We start from the raw sequence: 12,884 nt of genomic DNA on the forward strand, positions 1-12,884 counted from the left end.
CGAACAGCAGAGGCCGACATTACCCCTTCTAAATGCTTGGATGCTATAGAGAGTACTTTCTGTACCGCTGAGTCCAGGGAAGATCTCTATTTTGAGTTTAGGCTCCTGCAGCAAAAGAAAGAAAAGCTTTCTGATTTCCTGAGGCAACTAGAACAGTCACTTACCAAGGTTGTCAGTAAAGGTGGTATTCCTGCCAGTCGTACCGACACTGCCCGAGTAGAGCAGATACTTCGGGGTGCCATACACTCAGATCTCATGCTGGTTCAGCTTAAGTTAAGGGAGAGAAAGCAGAGTCCTCCAAAATTCTTAGAGCTGCTGGGGGAAATCCGAGCTAAAGAGGAATATGCAGCTGCTAGAGTCAAGCTTAGCGGGTCTGTCCATAAAATTCATGCTCACAAGGATGTAGACAGCCAACTGACTGAGATACAGTCCTTAAAAGCAGCTGTCAAAGAGATGAAATCATTGTTTGCTTCAATGAACACAAAGTCTTTCGAAGAAATGGATGGGGATAGAGGGCCTGGTTCAGTTGTCCAGGGCCCTGTGGCTGAAAGTTGTGAAAATGCAGAGGTAGCTGCACTGAAGAAACAAGTCCAAAGGTTGCAAAAGAAAATGTCATCCAAAGTGACCAAAGTCTCTGATGCGCCGGCCAGTGCTCTAAGAGTAGAGACATCCAGACCTGCTCAAAACCACCAAAGGCCAAACAAGCTTAGGGGATCTGATGACAGCATTTGCTACAGGTGTGGTGAAAATGGTCACTTTGCCACAAAGTGTCAGAATGCTGAAAACCAGAGCAAAGTCATTCAAACGCTCATTCAGTCTCTTAAGAGAGCAAAAGAGGTACAGACACCAAACCAAGAAAGCAAAAGTCCTGACACTGTCTGCTCAGTCAAGAGAAGTGAAGTGACTCCAGTAGGAGGCAGGAACTTTCCTAAAGGGCTGATAGGTCCCCCCTCAGTTGTGCACTTGAGAGTGAATGGCCAGCTGTGTGATGCGGTACTAGACAGTGGATCACAAGTAACGATTATCTTTGAGAAATGGGACAACCCCAATTCCAAAAAAGTTGGGACAAAGTACAGATTGTAAATAAAAATGGAATGCAATAATTTACAAATCTCAAAAACTGATATTGTATTCACAATAGAACATAGACAACATATCAATTGTCGAAAGTGAGACATTTTGAAATTTCATGCCAAATATTGGCTCATTTGAAATTTCATGACAGCAACACATCTCAAAAAAGTTGGGACAGGGGCAATAAGAGGCTGGAAAAGTTAAAGGTACAAAAAAGGAACAGCTGGAGGACCAAATTGCAACTCATTAGGTCAATTGGCAATAGGTCATTAACATGACTGGGTATAAAAAGGGCATCTTGGAGTGGCAGCGGCTCTCAGAAGTAAAGATGGGAAGAGGATCACCAATCCCCCTAATTCTGCGCCAATAAATAGTGGAGCAATATCAGAAAGGAGTTCGACAGTGTAAAATTGCAAAGAGTTTGAACCTATCATCATCTACAGTGTATAATATCATCAAAAGATTCAGAGAATCTGGAAGAATCTCTGTGCGTAAGGGTCAAGGCCGGAAAACCATACTGGGTGCCCGTGATCTTCGGGCCCTTAGACGGCACTGCATCACATACAGGCATGCTTCTGTATTGGAAATCACAAAATGGGCTCAGGAATATTTCCAGAGAATATTATCTGTGAACACAATTCACCATGCCATCCGCCGTTGCCAGCTAAATCTCTATAGTTCAAAGAAGAAGCCGTATCTAAACATGATCCAGAAGCGCAGACGTCTTCTCTGGGCCAAGGCTCATTTAAAATGGACTGTGGCAAAGTGGAAAACTGTTCTGTGGTCAGACGAATCAAAATTTGAAGTTCTTTATGGAAATCAGGGACGCCGTGTCATTCGGACTAAAGAGGAGAAGGACGACCCAAGTTGTTATCAGCGCTCAGTTCAGAAGCCTGCATCTCTGATGGTATGGGGTTGCAATATGGCCCTTTTCCACTACCCTTTTTCAGCTCGCTTCAGCTCACTTCAGCCCGACACGGCTCGCGTTTCGACTACCAAAAACCAGCACGACTCGGCTCGCTTCAGCCCTGCTTAGCCCCTAAAACTCGCACCGTTTTGGAGTGGGGCTGAAGCGAGCCAAGCCGTGCCGAGTGAGGTTGGGGGCGTGAGCAGACACTCCCCTATGCACTGATTGGTGAGGAGGAGTGTCCTCACATACCCACACACGCCCCGCGAGCGCGCTGGGATCTGTAAACACTGTAAACCCGGAAGAAGAAGAATTACGAATTACGAGAATTTCTGAAGCCTTATGCACCTCGCCTCATCTATACACTCTTGCAGTATCTGTCTGCGTTGTCGGTGACAACAAGCCACAGCACCAAGACCAGCAACACTAACGACTCCATGTCCTCCATGTTTATTGTTTACTATTCGGGTCGTGAGACTACCGCTTAAAAGCTCACTGAATCAGTGACATACAGAGCATTGTGGACGAGTTCGCGGAGCGCAAGGCTCGTCATATGCCCTTCAAATAATGCGCGCAGTAGGCTATTGATGTTTTATTATGAGCCATGTACAGTATGTCACCTAATGTTTTTTTGTTTCTGAGTTACATGTTCGTTTGAAGGACTTAATGTACAAAATAACATAGTTGCACCCCGTAGTGTTGAAATTGGTAAACACAGTGCATTCAGTGAGGTTTGCACCGCCCTCCTTTTATTTCTGACTCTTCCTGTCACCGTTGCAACCTCTGAGCGCTCATTCGTATGCCCTTCAAATAATGTGCACAGTATAGGCTATTGATGTTTTATTATGAGCCATGTACAGTATCCTAATGTTTTTTGTTTCTGAGTTACATGTTCGTTTGAAGGACTTGATGTACTAAATAACATAGTTGCACCCGGTAGTGTTGAAATTGGTAAACACCGCAGTTGCGGACATTTTGTAGCCTAAAATGATGTTATGATAAGCTTTAATAAAGGGCCCGGTCATTTGCCCCGCCCCCGGCCTGGCTCTGACTTGTTCCGCCACTGTCACTGATGTCACTGTTTGCGCTGCTTAACGACATCACGTGACGTCCACCCACTTTCGCTAACTCCACCCAATGTGTCCACCCACTTCCAGCCAGCACGGTTCAGCGCAGTTGTAGTCGAAATGCAACTCCAACAGCCCCGCTCAGCCCGACTCAGCTCGACTCAGCACGGCACGGCTCAGCCGCGTTTGTAGTGGAAAAGCGGCATTAGTGCATGTGGCATGGGCAGCTTACACATCTGGAAAGACACCATCAATGCTGAAAGGTATATCCAGGTTCTAGAGCAACATATGCTCCCATCAAGACGACGTCTCTTTCAGGGAAGACCTTGCATTTTCCAACATGACAATGCCAAACCACATACTGCATCAATTACAGCATCATGGCTGCGTAGAAGAAGGGTCCGGGTACTGAACTGGCCAGGCTGCAATCCAGATCTTTCACCCATAGAAAACATTTGGCACATCATAAAACGGAAGATACGACAAAAAAGACCTAAGACAGTTGAGCAACTAGAATCCTACATTAGACAAGAATGGGTTAACATTCCTATCCCTAAACTTGAGCAACTTGTCTCCTCAGTCCCCAGACATTTACAGACTGTTGTAAAGAGAAAAGGGGATGTCTCACAGTGGTAAACATGGCCTTGTCCCAACTTTTTTGAGATGTGTTGTTGTCATAAAATTTAAAATCACCTAATTTTTCTCTTTAAATGATACATTTTCTCAGTTTAAACATTTGATATGTCATCTATGTTCTATTCTGAATAAAATATGGAATTTTGAAACTTCCACATCATTACATTCCGTTTTTATTTACAATTTGTACTTTGTCCCAACTTTTTTGGAATCGGGGTTGTACAAGCAACATTTGTCAGATGTCCCTATCCATCCTGTATCTGGCCTAGCCATCTGGGGCTTGAGTGACACTAGCTATCCTTACCTCGGCTATGTTGTCGTAGATCTTGAGTTCCCAGAAAGCGTCACTGGTTCCAAAGAATCCCTGTCTGTCTTAGCGTTAATCTGTCCTGGCCCCAGAACTCCAGACCAGATTCCAGTTATCCTGGGCACCAATGCCAATCTTTTCAAGCATCTGGCCACTACTTGCAAAAAGACATCCGGAGTAGATATCGCTCAGACGTTGGGAATCAAAGCTGCCAAACAAGTCTACAGTAAGGTCCCAGTAGCCTGTGAGGGTGAAGAAGACATCGGATGTGTGAAGTGGATGGGCCCTGGCCCACTGACCTTACCTGCTCGGGGTGACCGTCGTGCTGTATGTCAAGTGACATTAGAGAAACCGTTGGACAAATATGTGCTGATGGTGGATTCTTCGCCCACGACACCGCTTCCTGCTGGTGTGCTGCTGCAGGCCATGGTAGTGCCAAGCTCAGAGGTGGATGTGAACCACTTCCCTGTGTTGGTGCGCAATGAGTCAGTACGAGAAACAGTCCTTCCAGTCGGGACAGTGATGGGAAACTTATGCACTGCAGATCCTGTGATGTTTGCCTTACCGCCCAAGACAAAGACTGAGGAAATGAAAAAAAAATTGACCCTCGACTCTTTGACTTTGGTGACTCACCTATCCCAGAACAGCAAAGGGGCGCTACATTGCTGTGAGACGACAGTGCTAACTACTACACCACTGTGCCGCCCAACAAGAGCTCAGTTAAATGTAAATTAATAAGGTATAGGAGCATATCCTTTTGACCATTCTTTTTACCATCTGATTGATAAATTCACTTATTACTATTGATTTATTACTATCTTTTTTAGGTTTTTACCATCGAAAGAATAACATATTAGAACAAACGCATGAATCATTGTTGTCTTCTTTTGGCTGCTCCTAAAGTTGCTGCAGTGGATCATCCAATTTATGATTCACATATTTGACTTGGCATAGATTTTACACCGGATTCCCTTCCTGATGCAACTCTCCCCAGTCTGTCTGGGCTTGGGACCAGCACTAAGTATGCACAGGCTTGTGCAACCCCAGTGGCTGGGTATTTTACCTAATCTGTATGTCTTTGAACTGTGGGAGGAAACCAGAGCACCCAGAGGAAACCCACAGAGGCATGGGGAGTACATGCAAACTCCACACAGAAATGACCCCAGTAGTTGGGAGGTTTGAACCCAGAACCTTCTTGCTGTAAAGTGACAGTGCATGAACAAGCACATTCATATAAACTGTTCGTTGAGCTACAGCTGAAACTATTGAATCAACATCTGACCAATCAGAATTGAGAATGCCACAGTGGACTGGGATAATTTATCAAATCAAATCAGAACACTTAATTAGAATCCTAATAATAATGTATACGGAATATAACTGAAGAGTGTACGCAAACCAACAAACACTCCACCCACGGTGTTGTGACCGTATGAGTGCCTTCGAAGGTGACACAGGGGCACTTAAAACCACAAAATATTAATGCTGCCAAAATTAAGAGTCATCAATTTCAAAGTTATAAGGCCTGCATTTCCATTTAAAGTATATACACAGAGCCTCACTTTCGTTTATAAATGCCTTGAGACCTCAAGAATGGCATATGAATAGTTTTAAGCGTTAACAATAAATCTAATATCAGGGGCATAGCTAGGATTTTTCAAGGGGGGGGGGGGGGGGGGTCACACACTGACTGGCAGCCTGAGTACATTATGTAACAAAAAATAATTACCATTGCTAGTTTTAGGTAGCTTAGAAACCGGCTCTTCCATTATTGCTGTTTCATCCACATTTCCTTGATGTTGTATTCTAGAAACGGCACACTAAAACTTAGCTTCGAAGGCACAAAATGCAACTTTGATGGAAAAAAATGTATAATAAATTGCTTACCTCTCTTCACGTCGAAAGAAGGAGGAAAGTTCAGCTTGTTTTGACATGGCGAATTATTAACACAAGAGGAAATACTCGTAATTCACAACTAAAGAGACTGCAGCTACACTGGCAGCTTGACCATGCTTTCTAGTGCGATCGTGTTGCGCTTGCGCAGAACTGTGTCAGTCCTGCGCTCCTTGGCCCATGCACCTGAAAGGGCGCCTCTGCACGTGCGCCTAACGAGCTCCGGCACACGCGCCATTAACAAAGAACACCTGTCTTTAATCAATGAACTATGTTTGGGCTATTTAAGGACTGCGCCCATACAAGCATGATGCAAAGTATTACGCCACATCTAGTGTGCCTTACTAAGCCTTGTTTCCTGTCCCTGTTCTTGTTGACCTCCTGGTTTTTCGACTCCTGTTTCTCGTCCCTTGATCTTGTATAGTTTTGCCTCTGATATTCTGTCCACGCCTCGATTGACCGCCTGCCTGTTTCCTCGATTACGACTTTGCCTGCTGTTTCAGACCGTTTGCCTGTTGTGTGCGTTTCATGCACTTTATGCTCATATCGCACTGTGTATTATTTAACATATCTGCACTTACATCCGCCTCTCCCGCACACACACTGACAAACTGGGTTTTCGTGCCCAAGCCACAGGAAGTCCATACAAGGTTATAGAAACCCTACTGAGGCTGAGGTGACAATCTGGTTAAAAAAAAAGGTTAGAAAAATTACAGTGGGTGCCTTTCTAATATTCATATGCTGCGACTGAAAAAGATGTATGGTCCGACGGGGGGGGCACGGGCACCCCAGGACCCCCCCAGCTACGCCCCTGAATATAGTAATTTTTACGATTAAAGTGATTCATATCGGAAGTGATCTGAGTGAATGACCATTACAGCAGGAAGTCTATCGGTCTCATCACCATTTCCACTATACTAAAACAGAGCTGACTGCAACTCCGATCCTCCATTTTGAGCTACGGTAATTTATCACCATGCCAGGTAGATGTGTTTTTGGCAGGTGCAACAACATGACAGAAGGTGGATTTACATTGCATTCATGGCCCAAGAATTTTCAAACTGCAAAGATTTGGATGTGTTTTGCGAGTTCACAGGCACATTGGAGGCCTATGAAGTGGTCTCTCCTCTGCTCTGCACATTTTACTGAAGACTCGTACGAAACCTCTGATCTGTTGAGGAGCATTGGCTATAAGCCCATATTGAAAGAGGGTGCAGTATCAACAATAAAATAAAACTACAAGAAAATGAAAGTATTTATTTTATTTATTTTTAAAAGGAAAGTGAGTTTAGTTGCCTCAGTTCTACCGGAGTGAGCCGAGGGTTGTTGGTAAAACCCAGGACGGAACAGGACGTGACATATCACTCAGGCAGTGACCTCCCCACAGTTGTTGCTAAAACCAGTGACATCCTGTTCCATCTCAGGTTTTAGTAATTGCCTGAGCCGAGCAGTAATGGCAGAGTACTCCGTATGGAGAGGATGGAGAATGAGCGGACCAGCCACCTTATTTCTAAACTGGATATTGCTGCCATCTCGCCCTTATGTGGAAGAAGCGAATGAATGGAGAACTGAACGAACAACTGAAAGTCAGATTGTTTCAAAACAATCGGCCACAAGATCGGCCTTCAAGAAGTGAGAACGCAGACAGGTAAGCTCTGACTCTCATTTGGATAAAAAAAACACCACCACGTTGTTTACCTGCATTTAGATTAATACATTACTTGTACTGTGTGTTTAAGTTACCAGTATAAGATTATTTAATTTGCTTCAGAATGTGATTGTCTCAGTTCATCTGATTATTTAATTAGCCTTTTACATTTTATCAGTGAAAATGCATGCATGTACATTGCATAAGTTATAACACCTACCCTGTTTAAATGAGAGTCAACCTACAATCAATGAAGTCAAATCAACCTTAGTTGAGCAAGTCGATAACGGTATTTCTTACTTTCACCATAATTTTTTTAATTATATGACTTTGTTCTATAGCTGTAAAAGGCCTCGGCCTTAAAACCGGTGACCGCGTTGATGTCACACACTCAGGGATGGCTAGCTCAGTGGGGCAGCTCAAATGCCAACTTTGTGGTCGATTTTAACTCTCAAAAATATATTTTTTTAAATTCCCATTTATGCAGCATACAAGGGTCAAGGATGGAGATACTATCCACTCAGAAATTTATTTAAAAATAAAGGTTCTGCATAAAGGTTCCTTTAACATTGCAGGAAGAAGGAATCATTCCAGTTTAGCAAAAACTATCAAGAATTGTACTAGTTCATCATCTACTTTGACCTTATCATGCTATGCAGTGTAGTCAGGCTATAGATATCCCTGTGTGTATCTGAATATGGATAATCCACTGGACTACAGTACAGAAATTGAGGATGAGCACTTCTGGGCCAGTCTCAGTAAGATATTTCATTATGCAGGAGTAAGCAAAGACTTGAAAAAAAATGAAGCATTTCCTTTACCTTCCTAGTGTCAGCCGGGTGAAGTATTCTATCAGGGATGGTAGGAGATGGATGTATGTGCAGAAGGTGTTTATTAAATAAAGGAAAGTGCAAACAGGCAAACAATCCAAAATGGCAGGCAAAATCGTAAACAGTGCGACAAGCAATTGGTCAGGCGAGGCACTAATAGAGTATCACAGGCAAAAGCAGAATCACAGACGAGGGACAGGAATCAGGTATCAGGATACCAGGAAAATAATACACAACCATGGCTTGGTAATGTGTCAACAATTAAATACTTCGCAAACTGAGAGTGCTTTCAAAGTCTTTATATAGGCATGCTGATTGCATCTTAATCCCATGCAGGTGTGAGTCGTTAATGGCGCGCATGCAAGAGTCCGTTCAGAGCATGCACTGTCTGGAGTGTGCCCGAGAGTCTGTCTGTTGTGCACACCAGTGCATGCAAGTGTGACAGAACCCCTTAAAGAGCTCCCTCCAGGAGTTTAAATCCATCCTCTCTGGCCCTAGGGATGAGGGCCTGATGCTGCACGCTGTGTCATTGGCACTCCACTCTGTGCTGATGTGGCACTGGATTCTTGGCTGAGGTAGGGGCTTGGGCTCCGGCTCTGGACAGGACCTGGACTCCGGACTAGATGTGGGCTCGGGCTCTGGACTGGGCTTGGATTCTAGACTGGACATGGGGTTGATCCCGGGCTCAGGATCTGGACAGGACTTGGGCTTTGGACTGGACATAGGCTTGAGCTCCAGACAGGACTTGGACTTGGGCTCCGAACCAGACTTGGGCTCCTGACTGTTCATAGACTCCATTTGAGCACTGCTCTTATCCTGGTTGGAGCCTGGAGGCAATATCCTCAAGACCCAGTGGCAGAATGACGTCTTCATAGCCGGGCGGCAGCGGGACGATGATGTCTTCATAGAAGTCTGGGACAGAGGCCACCCCATTGGCCTCTGGAGCTGGTTCTGGAACTGGCTCTGGTACTGGCTCTGACTCAGGTGCTGGCTCCTGCTCTGGCATTGGCTCTGGTTCTGCTGCAGGCTCTGTGACTGGCTCTTGCACTGATGTTTACACTACCTCTTGTGCTTGCTTGAGTGCTGGCTCTGGTACTGGCTGTGGGACTGGCTCTGGAGCGATGGCCTCCTCTGCTGCCAATGCATCAGCCTTTGGGAGGAGCTCTGGGGTAATGACCTCCTCTGCTGCTGCTGTGTCAGCCTCTGACATAGTAGCCCCCATCCAAAAAAAATTTTCATGAGGGTCCTCCCTCTCCAAAGCCTCACAGAGGTACCAGAGCATGACATGAAAAGCCTGTGAGCTCCAGAGGCATGGATGTTCCACTCTCATGAGGTAATCAGCCCTTCAGCATGCTAGTCCCATGAGCCAGGATAATCATGCATTTGACCCAGACAGGTTCTGGAAGCTTGGTCTCTTCTGGGTCAGCATAAAAGAAAGTGCATTGTAATGTGAACCCCGTGGGGTGATATTCCTCTCTATTGTAGGGTGCTGGGTTGTCTATTCCAAGATGCTGCTGGAAAAACACAGTTGGGGTTAAGGCATGGAAACCCAGATATTGCATTGAGGAGCAGGCTGGTTGACTTCTGCTACATCCATGTTTTGGTGAAGTATTCTATCAGCAGGGTGAAGTATTCTATTAGGGACAGTAGGAGATGGATGTATGTGCAGAAGGTGTTTATTAAATAAAGGAAAGTGCAAACAGGCTAACAATAAAAAAAACAGCAGGCAAAATTGTAAATAGTGTAACAAGCAATTGGTCAGGTCAAGCACTAAGGGAGTATCACAGGCAAAAGCACAATCACAGACTAGGGACAGGAATTAGGGATCAGGAAACCAGGAAAACAATATACAACCGCTGCTCAGTAATGTGTCAACAACGCAATATTTCCCAAACTGAGAGTGCTTTCAAAGTCCTTATATAGGCATGCTAATTGCTCTTTAATCCCATGCAGGTGTGAGCACACGCTGTCCAGAATGCACCCGAGAATCCATCTGTTGCACGTACCAACAAGTGCAGGTGAGACACCTAGAAGGCATGAAGCCCATCTAATTTGAAAAAGCATGTTGAGGTCAGTTTCATTAATTCACTAATATTGACTCGTACTTATTTTACTTATCCTCTTCACTCCCACTGGAGCATAAGGTCTCCACAAGATCCCTCCATCTGGCACGGTCTTTTGCCTTGGTCTCAGCCTCACTCCAGTATTGACTCATATATTTAACTAAATTAGCATGTTTTCTTTGCTAATACAAGGTTAGACAAGCATTGATTGCAGCTAACCTAGCTAACATAATTGGTTAGGCAGCAAGTCCACTTCTAGATAATGGGAAATATAAGTTATTTACAAGATGTTTGACTGGATTAATTCATTACAGTTAGTTGCGTATATGACCAGCAATCTGACACAGATCGAATGGTAAATAATGTAATTTTAATAAAAATATTTTTTGCTGAAAAACAGAATATTTAAAGAAAGCATATATAAAACAGTAAACATAAAAAAGCACTATAAATTGATTAGCATTTAAATAAATGTACAACTAAAGGAATAAACTGTTATGTCAGTGCCTGAATCAGCAACTAACTACAACTCCCAGACACTCAAGTTCACATTCACCCTCATAATAATTGCACACACCTGGACTTAATCACAGCACTGCTCACAGCAATTAAGGACTCCAAAGATGAGGCAAACCGTGAAAGTACACACACTGTTCCATATCAAGTTTTTATATCTTGTTCATTGTTTTTCTGGTTTTGATCCCTGTTCTGGTTCCATTTTTTTTTTTAATCTGTGCCTTGTCTTATTTATGTTGTTTGTACATTGTCTGACCATTGCCCATTTCCTGATTCTGAAATTTTGTCTGTCATTTTGGATTTGTCTGAAAGTTTTAATAAAGCTTTATTTCACCTAGATCCTCAGCTGCCTGTGTGACAGATTACATTGTCATCACATGGATGGCACCAGGCTTTAGCAGTGCAAGGTCATTTCATCAGAGAACAGCAAGCTCCAAGCCTCTACTCCAGCTACATCATTTCCACCAGTGGCAACATCTTTCTCAGAGCCTTCGCTCATCACTTGCCCCAATAAGTATGCTAGAAATCCAATTGGCTGCAAAGTTCTCTCTACTTCACTGGTCAAAAGGGATTCTCAGACTGTATTCAATTAGCCCAATTCATTGATCTGCTTACCCACAAGGCACTAGCATAGGCTACGGAACACTCAGATTGCACACTCAGGAATGACGTCTTCCACTGTAGTGCTGATCGACTCCGCTGAGAACTTCATGAACCACACTCTTGCTGAGAAGCTCCACCTGCATTTACAACCACTGCAACACCCCTTGAGGGTTCAAGCACTGGATGGAGGACCCATAGGCAAGGGGGTAATCACTCACTGCACTGAACCCATCACCCTCCACTGTCAGCACCATGCACCAAGAGTATATCTCTCTACTTGACACTGTCATGACAAAGCTCCCAGTAGTTTTGGGATTCCCTTGGATGCAAACTCATGACCTTCAGATCTCCTGGAAGGAGGGAGAGATCAAGCATGGGTCAGCACACTGCCATGTTAAGTGTCTCCTCACCCCTTCCATCATTATGGCCATTGACTCCATAGAAGTTAAGAAAGTTAAGAAAGTTTGAAAGTTAAGTTCAAATTGAAATCCCCCATGAGTGCCAAGAATTCAGGGAGTTGTTTAGCAAAACTAAAGCCAGTGGGCTTCCACCACACTACGCCTATGACTGGGCCATTGAATTGTTAGAAGGAAGCACACCCCCTTGCAAATTTACCCCCAATCAGCCAAGGAAACACTGCCCATGGATGAAAATATTGAGGAGGCCCTCAAAAGGGGTATGCCCCTCAACCTCTTCAGCTTTTGCCAAGTTTTTGTTCATGGAGAAAAATGGGGGTGAACTATGGCCATGCATTGACCATCACAGTCTGAAACAAGTGACTGACAAGTATCACTTGCCTCTGGTCCATGCAACTCTGGAACAAGTAGAGGCCGAGATTGTCACTGAACTCGACCTTCAAAGCACCTATAACCTTGTGTGCATCCACAAAGCGGACAAGTGGAAGACAATTTTAGCACCATCTCTGGCCACTTTGAGTACTGTGTAATGCTGTATGGGCTATCCTCAGCACCAGCAGTATTCTAATGACTCATTAATATCATCTTTCAAGATATGTTGGGAAAGTTCATCATTGCTTACCTTGATGACATCTTGATCTATACTCTCAACAATACCACAAGTATCCAGCACATGGAAAAGGTACTGTCCTGGGTACTCAAAAACCAACACTACGTTAAAGGAGAAACGTGAATTTCATGAAAACAAAATGGCTTTCCTGGGGTAAATCATCAAACCAGAGGTAATAATCATGGACCAGGAAATGATGACAGCAGTTATTAACTGGCCAGTACCCACCACAGTCAAGGAATTGCAGCATTTCCTGGACTTTGTGAATTTATATTGACATTTCATTCAGGGCTTCAGCATCATAATCTCTCCAC

Source organism: Neoarius graeffei, chromosome 27 (genome assembly GCF_027579695.1).
Source record: "Neoarius graeffei isolate fNeoGra1 chromosome 27, fNeoGra1.pri, whole genome shotgun sequence".
Taxonomy (NCBI): domain Eukaryota; kingdom Metazoa; phylum Chordata; class Actinopteri; order Siluriformes; family Ariidae; genus Neoarius; species Neoarius graeffei.